Source organism: Falco peregrinus, chromosome 5, assembly GCF_023634155.1.
Source record: "Falco peregrinus isolate bFalPer1 chromosome 5, bFalPer1.pri, whole genome shotgun sequence".
NCBI lineage: Eukaryota > Metazoa > Chordata > Aves > Falconiformes > Falconidae > Falco > Falco peregrinus.
In genome coordinates, this window is record NC_073725.1 from 3,281,497 (window position 1) to 3,294,152 (window position 12,656).

The window sequence follows — 12,656 nt, forward strand, 5'->3', positions numbered from 1 at the left end:
ACGCAAGGTGAAGCACTCCAGGCAGGAACATCTCGAGATGGTATTTTCCCACCTGCAGCTTTGGTAACAGAACGGTGCACTTTCCAATATGGTTGTCATTAAGTTAATGCCTGCAATTAGGGCACATTTTATAAAGTTCCCTTCCCTTTTCCCATTCTTGCGTCTAAACATTTCTCCCTTGGTGGGCCTGAGAAGCACCCTCTGCCTCTGCCACCATCCGTCTCAGCAGGATGGCCTCTGCGGGCGGCTCACAGCTAAAGAGCCCTCTCGGGGACGGCGGTGAAGCCCCTTCAGTGTTTGCAATGCCATGAAATCAATGTGCCTTTACCGTTCTCTGGCTAGGATTCCAGAAAACAGAACGCTCAACGGCTCTGTCTGAACCGGGGGCTGTAGGGGTAAGGTCTGCAGGCATGTTCCACACTCAGGTGTCTGTCTAGCAGGACGTGGGTGAGCTTCCACAAGCCCTCCAGTCTGGATGGTTGGACCAAGACAGCAAGAAACTCACTTGCCCACATAACCTGGTTGAAATAAACCCATGATAACTGCCTTTATAGTTCTTTATAGTTCTTGCATTGATAAAAGCAAATCAGATGAGCCAACTTCAGCCCACTGTAACTTGCCTTCAAACCCAATAGTGAGTTGCCATGCTAACAAAAATATGTTCAGATTGTTTTGACTATTTTAATACTTTCTGGATGCCATTGAATTGAATGTTATATTTTAATTTAGGAGAGCGCTCCAAAATGCGTTATGGAGCCTGCCTACTGTGAGTTCCCAGGCCTGACTGGGTATTTTAAATACTGCACTGTAAATACGAAGTTAAAATAAAAGTCACAGAAAAGTAATGTTTTTGTAGGAAAGTGGAGGACAGATGAGAAATGGCCATGTTCTGCCCCTCTCTGAACAGCCACCCTAAAATGCAGAAAAGCCTCTCCTTGTGCCATGGTATCTGATCCCCAGTGTAACACATAGTGGACTAACTACCCATTTAAGTACTTCCAAGCCTTTCTATTCCAGCCACACGGAGAGTATTTGTTAGGAGGGAATGTGAGGAAAGTAGTTACATGCAAACAAAGAACCGTTTAGCCAAAGGAGGCCATTTAAATACTGGTTTGCATTGCATCCACTATAGAGGCACCTGCCGTTGTCACTCAGGCTGCAGAAATAAGAAGCTTTGGGGATGAGGTGGGGAGGAGGGAATTCAGTGGAAGACAAAATGGGGAATTATGTGTAATATCAGCAAAATTGAAATGCAGACTTCTTAAAACATGAAAGAATAAAGATCTCTTATGCGATACGTTCCTAAAAGACGTGCATTTTACGTATTCCACTGCTGACCCTGGATTTGGTTCTTTCACTTGTCCCCAGCAGGCTATGTTATGAAGCACTTCGTTTGTTAAAAGCTGTCAAGATGCTATCTTGGATTGCGAACAACAGATTTGAAGTGGCTGTGTTGACTGTCCTGTGCTAAATTAGAGTGAATAAAATTGCATTCCGTTACAATAGAGATGTGAAGCTATTATGCTGTTACAAATACATTATGAACTGCCTGAGAATGTCTTCAGCTATTTTATGCAATTTGTTGGTTTCTCTTTTTTTCCTGTTAACTTTTTCCTTAGTTTTGTACTTTCACAATCACTCTCCTTCCCAGCATTTTCAAGCCCTTCGTGTGAGCAATTGCTTTTTATGTTGCTCCGTTAGAAGTGTATTTTTTTTTTAATTTTGTTAGTTTGATTTGTCTGCAGCTGTACCTCAAATACTTCTTAGTGTGGATTTTCCATCACTGAATTCCTGCCCATTTTCTTTACCTCTTTTTCATGCTACTTCAGTTTGTTTTTCTAACCCCCAATAGTTTTTGTATTACTGCCTTGTCAGTAGGATCTCATCAGCTGCTCAGATGAAGTTCAGCTGGATTCTGGGTACTCTTCAGCTTCAGTCTTATATATTAAGCCTGAATTATTTTGTGACAGCTGGGTCCAGAATAGGTTCTGACCTGGCTCATCATTCCGTGAGAGCATTTCTTACGTCTCAGTCCAGGTCTTCAGACTCCTAACTATATACAATGAAACTCATAACAGTAAGTTCTGTTTTGTGATCGGTGTGACCACTATAATCAGAACAAATGGGTACTGAAGGAATTATGACCCGCTCAGAATACGTATCATGTATAGCAGACCCATTGGTTTATGGCGACCACCTCGCTAATGTGCTGATGCACACTAAAATCACAGGACAGGACCACCATCTCTCTGAAGTGGCCTTGTAAACACAAAATTCATTTGCCACTAGTTTGAAATGAACAAATACCACTCTAGGTTATAACTGTGGGCTTTAGTGCTGTAAATTTACCAAGCTGGATCAACGTTAAAATCAGTCCTTGCTCCTGAGCTCTCTTTTCACTGCTCCGTCCAACAGTTTCTAATTTGGGGGCCATTGTAATCACAACTGGGGGCTTTGCCCCCATCTTGCTGCCACCACGTTTCTCTGAGACCTGTCAAGCATTTTAAGTAGCACGCACTTTCCCACACTTCTCAATGAATGCTGACATACCTAACTTAAAAGGATTACTTTCTGCTGAGAGGAATTGTAATCCTCTTTTCCTGCTCTGCAAATCCTCTAGTAAGTGAAAAAGAAAGGCCAAGATCTGTTCTGCTGTGCAGAGCAAATCACCATCTCAGAAGGTATAGAAGAAAACAACAAATCTAAGATTTACTTGTGGTCACGCTTGTCCAGGAGCTGTGTCCCTGACTATTAACTCATTGGCATCTTCCATCACTGTTTTTGGTGCTTTGATATTTTCTGTTTTAGTTTCTAACAGCTGTATGAATACATGCACAATGGCTATGGGAATGGTGCTCAGGACAAAATGCTTCTCTCAAAGGTATCTACAAAGAGCTAGATACAGAATTGCCTTAACTTGAACCCAGTTTTTAATATTACATATTCTGTTAACAAACCCCAGAAACATACTTTTAACTTATATAAAAAAAACCCCACTCTGTTTTTTCAATCTTCCTAAGGTCAATTTTGAGAGTATTTTCAAAAGCTGGCTCCAAAGATGCTGCTGCTGCTGCTGCAGGTTTGTGCTCCAAGAGTGGGGCCAGCAATACCTGGCACAACAAAAGCACAAATGTTCCTGCTACGTTGATTTCCACCCACCCATCTCAAAACCTTTCCTCACATGTGGTTGTTGTTGCAACAAATTGGCTTGTGGGTGAGTCTGACAGCAGTCTGGGTGATGTTATGCCACCAACCGAAAATGAAGCCTCAGGTTATTTATTCTCTTACAATAGTCGCATGGTTGCTGTCTAGGAGAGCCTTCGCATACACTCATATTGCCCTTAAAGGAGCTGCAGCGTCAGGGGGGGTTACCAATAAAGCTTGCATTGCTGGAAATTTCATTTTCTTGTTTCATATTGCAAACCAGTATTTTGTTTCCAGTCATTCATAAAGTAGATGAACCAAGATTAGTGTCCCCTCAGCCTTTCCATTGCACTTACTAGGCAGCAAGCTGTACTTACAAGGTGGACGAACACCAGCTTTCACCTTCCTCACAGGACGTATTTTCCTTTCCAGTACACTACTGCTGCAGCAAAAAATCCACACTCCAAATTTATAAGAGGATCCGTGGCATCCTTTCCTTGATCTAATTCTGCAAGTCTCGGGTCAAGCTGAACAGCCATGTCCTTTGCTAATTCATCCTGAAATTCCTTGATGATATTTGGAGGCGCCATGTGTTTTTATTAATTCTTAGCTGTATTTTGGACAACTCGGATGGACGGATGCTTCCAAACTGTCTGTGAGGGGGCTGTGTTAACTTTAGCAAATTCTTCCTTGGGTAAATTCTGCAGCATCAGCAGAGCTGGTCCATTGCACTTGGATATGGGAAATGCCCTTTCTCTCCCCTACCTTCCCAGCCATTCATCTGGGACAAACGAGTCTTACTGTTTCAGAGAAATGAGGTTTGGCTTTTCCCTTTGGAGAAAGTGTCATTTTGTATCTCATGAGCTACGATCATCTGATCTTTCTCCCCCCGCTTTCCATGGGTTGAAAAAAAGGGTAGGACCGTATGGCAATGCCCCATGCCATCCATATTCTTTCTCCTGCATCATCCTTTAATTTCTTTCTGAGGCTGATCTGTCGGTTCTGTAAATCCTGCTGAAGATCATCGTCGTTAGTTGCCTGGCATAAATTTCCTCCAAAAAATCTGCTATGTCCCTACCAACTGCCAGTCCACTTTGACATCTGAAGCTGGGAGGGCAGTGCACTCTGATTTCTCGTACCCAACAAAGCCTTTGCATCAGAGCTCTTCTCTGGTATGAAAGGTCACTGTTCACAACTTCTTGGGATGCTTCAGGCTGTTATTTTCATTGATTTTGGCAAGTTCAGTTTGAATTTCAAATATATTAGTCAGTATTTGAGTTTTCCAAGTACTTCCACCACCTGACAGAAGAGTTTCTTCAGCTCAGTTACATCTTGAATCAATGGGGTTTTCTCCTGGGCTTCTGCATCTCCCCTAAAAATCATCTGCATGATTTAAGCAATGAGTTGAAAGCACAGAAAATCACAGCTTGTTTCATTTAGAAGTAGAAAATGAAGATAAGTGCTAGGTACTTCTTCAGTGCATTCCATTTTACTTACAGTGTGCTTAAAAACCCTTCTCTGCAATCAAACAGGAAACAGAAAAAAAAAATATAGAGTATTTTATTCTGGATAGTTCCAGCCCTTTCATCCCATCCAGTTGTCTACCCAAAACTAGAGTTCACTTTCTATTAGCGTCTGTTCAGGCCATGTGCCCTCACTGCTTTCTACTTCTGAAACCACTCAATATCTCAGTCCTGTGTTTGTATTCACACTCCTGCGAAAGCCTCCCTTCTTTCCTCTGAGAGAATTTTTGCACTGGCATTTCATATGGCCAACGCTTTGGCAGGTGGTCTCTGATACACTAGCTCATTTAATCCATAAAAAGCTTAATCACTTCTTTTACATGGCATGCCTAGAATCCAGCTGCTGGACCCATCAGATTCAACCTGTATTAGACACACTCATTAGCAGCTAACAGTATGTTTCAGCATCACACATACTGTCACTTGCCATGTGGGTTTGCCTGTGAATATCCCATCTCTACATTAGGGCTGAGAGTATAGTGAAAGGAGGGAGGAAGAATGTTTTTGCTGTCCAGGTAGTTTAAATTTCAGGTGAAGGAGGTGGTGTCTTTATTCTGCAATCTTCCCCTTTCCTTCTGGTGCCCTCTGGGAGCTCACACAGTAAAGTATGCAAGCAGTAGTGTAATATTATGAATGGCACTGCACGTTAAATAACGTATAATAAACAGGTATATCATCGGTGTCCAGTGCGACATGGGTAGAGGATGCAAAACCAAAGTATAATGTGCTATGAAGTTAAAGTGTCAGATTTCGCCTTGCTGTGATCCAGAGCATTGTGCCACCTGGATTCTCCCCACAATCCAAATCATATAGTGTCCTACTGCTTTCCACAGCCACTAAACTGAAAGTGGAACTACCTTATTACCAGGAGTTGCTAACAGTGCACCATTTACTAAATCTTTGCAGCAGGAGGAAAAGGAGCCAAGAAAACATGCCAGAGTGGATTGAACAAAGTGCAAAGTGAAGCTGGAAAATCAGGCCACAGCAGCACAGGTCTGGATCTGGAGGTGAGGAGAACTGGGAGATGGAAGTGCAGAGGCAGAGAATAGGCTCCTGCAGTCTTTGCTTGTCCTCTTCTCTGGCCGCCAGTGCAACACATCCCTTGAGGATTCAAGCCTAGTCCTGACCATGCCACCACCTTTCTACCTTGCTATGGCAGCCAGCTGGAAACTCACACCAGAGGCTGAGCTGCCCTGTCTCAGAGGGAATGGCATGAGATGAGAGGTTCCCAGGACCCCCAGCTTGTGACCAGTATACTGACAGTCTGTAATACTCCCCCACAGGCCATGGCACTCTGCTGTCCCAGGTCTCGGATGGCTTAGGTAATGCATCACTGTTGCCTATTTGCCTGTACTTTATTTTCTGGCAGCTGCACTACGCCTTGATAAATGCCTCTGTGGGAGAGAGAGAGCCTCTTAGAGGAGTTTTTTTGTTACTGGCTCACATTTAATTCTAGCAAGTGGGACTAAGGTGACTACATTCAGTAGTCAGAAACTCTGGCTCTCACACAACTTTCCATATACCTCCTAAATTAATTTACACAGAGCACAAAAGTGGTACTTATGTTAAGGCACCTTCTCCTCGCAGCCCACTCTTGTGGGAACAGCGTTATTTCCCAGTTCTCCTGGATGTAGTCTAAATTCTCAAGGTGCATTCAACAGCCTCCTGGTACTCATTAAAAAAAACAAAAAACCAAAAACCCCCAAAACCAGCATTGCTAACACTTTCTCCTTTTCCTCCCATAGGCTGGGCAGGATCATTGAGTGATAATCTGCCAGCACCACACATCTGCTCAGGGCATCATAAAACCTTCAGCTGGATGTCTGAAATTCAAGCTGATCATCATGCCCCAAAGAATTAGATGGTAGAAGACTACCAGCATGCTGCCTGTCAGGTATCATTTCTTGGCACTTGGAAGCTGCTGGTGGGTAAGTGTCCGTAGGCTTCCTCCAGAGGGAAGCAGATAAGGGCCTCCCATGTGCCCTCAGTGGCCCTGCTCACTGAAAGCCTGCACTTACTTTGGGAACACTGCCCTTCTTTCACCACCTGCAAATGAACCAAAGCACTACCTGCCTTCAGCAAGCACCTCTAACTATGGGTTTAGTGGGTGACTCGCCACTTCCTAACTGATTAGCCAGGCACTTGTAACAATCCAGCCCAGCATCTTCTACCTCTTTCCACCCGAGTCTGTCAGAACTGTGGGGTCAAAACAAGCTCCTCACACAGCTCCAGAGGTACCGTCTACTCATGCGAAACGTATAGGCTCACTGTCAGGTGTTCCATGTCTTGCCGAGGGTGCAGTCTGTGACTGCAGTGAAATGGGCTTTCCCATCAGTGAGGAGTGTTGCCTACATCTCCAGCTCACCAAGGAACAATACACCCTCCCTCAGGAAGAGTTATCTAGAGCCATAGCTGTGAAAAACTGTTCACCACCATCCTCTTGTGCCTTATCACTGGAGAGAATGAAATGTGAGCCAGTGCTCAGCACCTGGTAGACACAACTGCCTGTGTTGGATCTGTCTATGTTTTGTCATTGGCTGGAGCACAGATTGCAAACACAGGGCTGGAGAGTGCCCCGGTGGAATTAGCTTATTTGAATGAACTTTTTTTCCCCTGGCTTCATCCACCCTTCAGCTTCTAAAGGAGCAGGTAAGTCTTCTCACAACACATGGGAAAAATAATCAACTAGCAGTGCATTTCATTAGAACTCCATCATGAAGGGATTTTTCGACACTGTCTTGCTAGAATAGTTTCAGAATCTCATAGGTTTCATAGGAAGGTAACATGCTTCTGGAAAGCAGGTATTGAGTATTTTAATATCTGCATTTAAAAGTTGCTCAAGTCAAGAGAATTTCTGTTCTACTGCAGAAAACTTGGAAAATGTTGTCTACTAGGCAAGTTAATTTAAATCTGGATTAAATCCAGCCCATAGAGCCTCCAGTGGTCACTTCAAATCACTTTAAAGTGAAATCAAAAAGCTCTTATGAAAACACATCAAGGTTCTTTGATATTCTAAGAACAATGTTTTAGGCGTACGTTTTGAAAGGCGTTAGCAGCATTGAATGCAGGAAGGCCAAACCCCAGCAAGAGCCCACACGGTACCTAATCAGTACCTGGTGCTGGCTGCCAGGGAGTAATTCTCTGTCCCTCACAGTGTAAGAGAAGGAATATGTAGATGCAATGATCAATAAGTGAGAATGAGAAGAAGAGTCACAAATTCAAGACATGTCCCAATGGTATTTGTGGTCCCAAACCACCACAATTTCCTTTTCTGGGACAAAAATGGTGCACACAATGGGATGGTTCAAGGGGAATCTTTTGACACATCTATCACATTGCATCTGACTTTCTTTTGATCCTGAACACTAGGTACCTAACCTGGGGTACCAGTAAGGTAACCGGTAAGGTCAGCAGGATCTTGTGGAAAAAATTGTGAGTGCTTTCTTTGACTAAAACAAAGGAGTGCAATGAGATTCCTCACCTTGTCTTCTAAAGCACAAAATCATAATTTGTTCTGTTTAAAAAATCTTCCTAGCCAATCAGTATTGCACTGTGGCTCAAGGAAGTCAAGAATGTAAAAATAGAGTCTAGTATAGGAACAGCCCCTCTTCTTTCGTTTTATTTTTATGTATAGATAACTAGAATTATCCTCTCTACTGTATCAGTGCAAAGCCTCTCTGGATCAGACCCTATCTTTAATAAAGGTAATCCATAAGCCTTATGGGCATATCTATTAGAGAGGTTTACAATTAGGAGCATATTCTATATTTAAGAGTCTTTATGTCATTTGTGAAGATCTCTCTTTTTTTCTTTTAAATAGTTGTTATAGACTCATTACAAGTAAAGCTTGCTCCACACTTCAGAGGAGGGTAAGGTAGTAATTAGGTGAATTGCACACACTTCTCACCTGCCCTCAGCAAAAGCAGAGTTCAAAGGATTGGTGAGGGAAAGGTCACACTCCCCACAAACAGACAGAAGCTTCTACACTCTGCTGGGCAGCAAAGCCTCCATTCCAGGACTCCCTGTGTTGTTCTAGCATCTCCCCTTCCTGCTGTGTCTCCTGCTAAGTAGCTATTACCCACTGACTGAAAGAAGAATACATCCCCTTCTCTGGAAGAGATGCAGTAAGGGATGCAATCTGCAAGATTTGCATATTCAAGAGGGGTCTTGACCTCCTTTATGCTCCCAAACCACAAACTTTTCCCCGAGAGGCGTCAAAGATGGATGGGCAGAACAGGGAAGCCTGTTGATCCTGCCTACCTTTTTCCAACATTAATAATGCTCGGTAGCCCCCAGTGAGCCCTGCCCCATATGCACGCACATTATACTGAATCTACTTTTGAGCAATTCGTAAGGCAGCAGGTACTGCTGGAGCCTAGCGTAGAGAGGAACAGACGGGAAGGAGAACAGTTTCACAGAAATTAAAACACCAGCAAAAATCCAAGAGAACATTTACGTATCCTTGGTGGTTGGGTCATGCTTTGCCTACATGTTACAGCACTACATACATCAGGTTAGTTAGAGAGCTCATCATGACAGGGACAGTATCTCACGTGTTTAGACAGAGCCTAACAAGGTAAGGCCTCCAGGCAACTGGCAACATGGTTAAAAACCCTATATCCAGCTTGATTGACAGAATGTAGAGAGACAGATCACTGTGCTTAGATTTCTTTTGGGAAGCTCCTGTTACAAAAGTGGCAAATCAGTCACCAAATCCGCCAAATCCCTCAGGTCAGAAGATGAACCCTTTGCTAACCTGCCACACCGAACGGCAACGAAAGCCTGGGATTTTTCCATGGGGAAGCATGCCATGAGAAGAGTGTTAATGGCTGGCTTGGCCGATCTCCAGGACAGGCTCTGCTCCTACTGTGCTCAAAGAAAGTAAGGATCCAGGTGATGGCTGAGGAACAAACACTTCTACCGTCTTTCTGAAACCCAAACCCTTGGCTGACATCAAATATTTATTCTCAAATACTACCTCCCTTGGAAACAGGCAGGAACACAAGGAAAAGAAAGACTCGCTATTTCCCTGTAGTCACACAGGGAATGCAGGAATGGGGGCAGGTTTGCATGAGCACTAGCTCTCTGCCTTACCCTCCTTTCCTCACACAGCTTTGGTCCCACCAGACTGCTAGCGTGGCTGGCAGGGCACTAGCTCTCTGCCTTGGCAGGACGTGAAGGCAGTGGGGGCTGGCCCAGTCTAGCTGGTTTTTCCTTCCTCTCTCCACTGATCACCTGCCCCCCTGCAGCAAGGCATCAGCCATGTGCCCCTTCCCCTTCTTCTCTCATCGATTCTTGGCAGCAATTCTCCTTCCATCATCAGGAGGGTAAACAGCTGGACCGAGAAAGTGGGACTTTGGCAGACCGGGAAGAAGCTGAGTTCTCACATCCCAGCAAAGAGGGGGCGGTGACAGCCACAGCAGAAGTAATACATCTCCTCAGAATGGCTTGGCACCAGTAAACTGTGATTTGAGGAAACTCAGATTTGTCTGCTGGGGTTGTCCTCACTCGCAGGAGAGCCTGTCAGGAAGGAAGATTCCTTCAAGATAACTGGGTGATGGCGCAACTGCCGCTAGTGCATGTGTTTTCACTCTGGTCTGTGCAGTGCTAAGGTGCATTTGATACAGCGAAGCTCGCTGAGCAGTGAGGGCACAAGGCGGTCTCCAATGGCAAAGCATGTCATGGGTGCCTGAGATGTTCAGCACAGGCCAAAGCAACATGAGTTCCAGCTCCGCAGAAGCTGAATAACTTGGGCTGTGTGCGTGCACCCTGCCAAATGCAGGGAAACAAAAGGTTCTTTTAGCAGGATATTGAATAAATTAGGAGGCGTGAAGATTTGTATTGGCCTAAACCTAAGCCTGTTGCTAAAAATAAAGTTTCACTAGTATTTTGATGGAGATCCTTCAAAAGTCTATCTGACCGGCCATCTCTTGGACTCACATACTCTAGCCACCACCTCCATCCTCCACCTCCTGCCCATTTTTGGGTGAGTTTCACAAATTTGTTGAAGGGTACCGCTTCTTTTCAGGAAGCATCATGTTTTGTGTGCTTTTGATGCCCAGAAGGAGGGATGGCGCATTGCAGTAATGACCACCAGTTGTTGCATCTCCCAAGAGATGGCCATTTTGTAAGCTGCTCCCTTGGCAGGGGACTAGGCAGGAAAAATACCTTCAAGGCTCTTATTAGGGTGCTGTATCTCCAGCATTATTACCACACAAACCTTTTACTTTGAAAAACCAGACCAGTCACCCTGAAACCAGTTCTGTACCTGTATTTTACTGCCTATACATTGCACTGGAACATGGGTTATAGAGAAATACGAGCAAAATGTATTTGCTTGTTCAGTCTAGCAGGCAACTACCTTGAGGCAAACAAATAAAACACATTTTTTAAAAAGCCTTTTGCTTTCTGTAGAATACCGCTTTGTTTGCCATCATTGTTTGGCAAATAGGAAAGAGCTTATCTCTCCTTCCCAGAAACTAGCGCAGCTATAGAAGAGCTCCAGAAACTTGTCAGTCTTTACTAAGAAAAACATATTGGTTTAACAGCCCTTGCCAAGAAATTATCTGAACCTTCAAAAAGAGAGAAGGTGTAAAAATTTGTTCACTTGGCTATGCCGTTCTTTCCTGATTTTTAGTGTTCAGTTCCAATTCAAGGATCTTATCAGGTGTATTTGCAAAAGCAAACTACAGTAACCTTTAGCATTAGCATGTTCCCATATTAGATATTTCTTGGTTAGCTGCAAAATTAGCACTTACTCCTCCAGTGCAAAATGTACCATATTTTTGTTTGATTAATTTGTAATTAAAATTTAAGCAAGGATGTTTGGTTTCTAGCAGATGGAGGCAAAGGCATAGCTTTGACCCTAGTTACAGTTTTGTTTAACCCCCTCCAGAGAGACATAGTTACTGTGCGTTAATATACAGCCTTTCACCACCAGACCTGTTAGTGTACATTATGGACTAATAATAATAATTATGTTGTCAAACAATTCAAACTGTGTAACAATACAAGTTCCTGTGAAATGTGAAGCACTATAGGTAGTGAAACCTACTTTTCTTTATACAGTCAGCTCAAACCTCTTTTTGAGCAATCTGGTGTTAAATAAATAATGGGCCTGGCTGCCCCCTCCTCCAGGAGAAACACAGGAGGGAGCAGAGTGGGAGGAATTCTCCAGGAAGTTTTGCCTCCTCGAGACTGTGCCTAAGCTTTTGCCTGAGGGTGGAGATGCTCATCCCCCAGGCTGCCTTCTCCTCCCATGCCTGTGAATGGGGGTGTAAAAGCACGCTCCACCTGGAGGAGATTTTGGTGAGGGTGTCATCTCAGGAGGGCCAGCAGAGGAGATGTGGGCTCTTCTTGTCACGGCTGTTGTGCTTGTGGCTCGCTGGGCACGCAGAAATGTCAAGCCTGAAGCACAGCATCACTGCTACAGCAGTGCCTGTCCTTCTTCCCGGGCGTGGGGGGGTTCGACAGCCGTGCAGCGCATCCTCTTGGCTCTGGGGCTGTGGCCCAAGCGCTGTGGTAGGACAGGAGCCAGTTTTGACTTTACTGTCCACTTCTGCAGCACAGTTTTGCAGTTCTCTATGCCACAGGTCAACTCCGTTGACTTGTTCTCACTAGTGCTTCATGTTAATTTAGTCCCTCATCATAAACTAGAGCTGTGAGGGCAAGTGAAGCTCAAAGCCTGAAATTTTGGTATGGTGGAAGCTGAAGGAATCTGAGATGTCTTCCTAATTCTGAGCATACGCAGAGTTAGAGCTATGAGTGGAAGACAGAGTGCAGCAAGGCCAGACTGGCTTGCCGGGGAGCGCTTTGAGAGGCTTTGTTGGGAGCTCTTCATTTCCCACCTTCGGCCCAGAGGTTGTTTCCCCACAGATGAGATGCTGCAGCAGCTGCAGCCTACAGGGACGGCAGGAGCACACACAGGTTCAGTGACTGTCTGCCAGGGTGACAACCTCCAGCAGCAGCACAGCGACAAGCAAGCAGAGA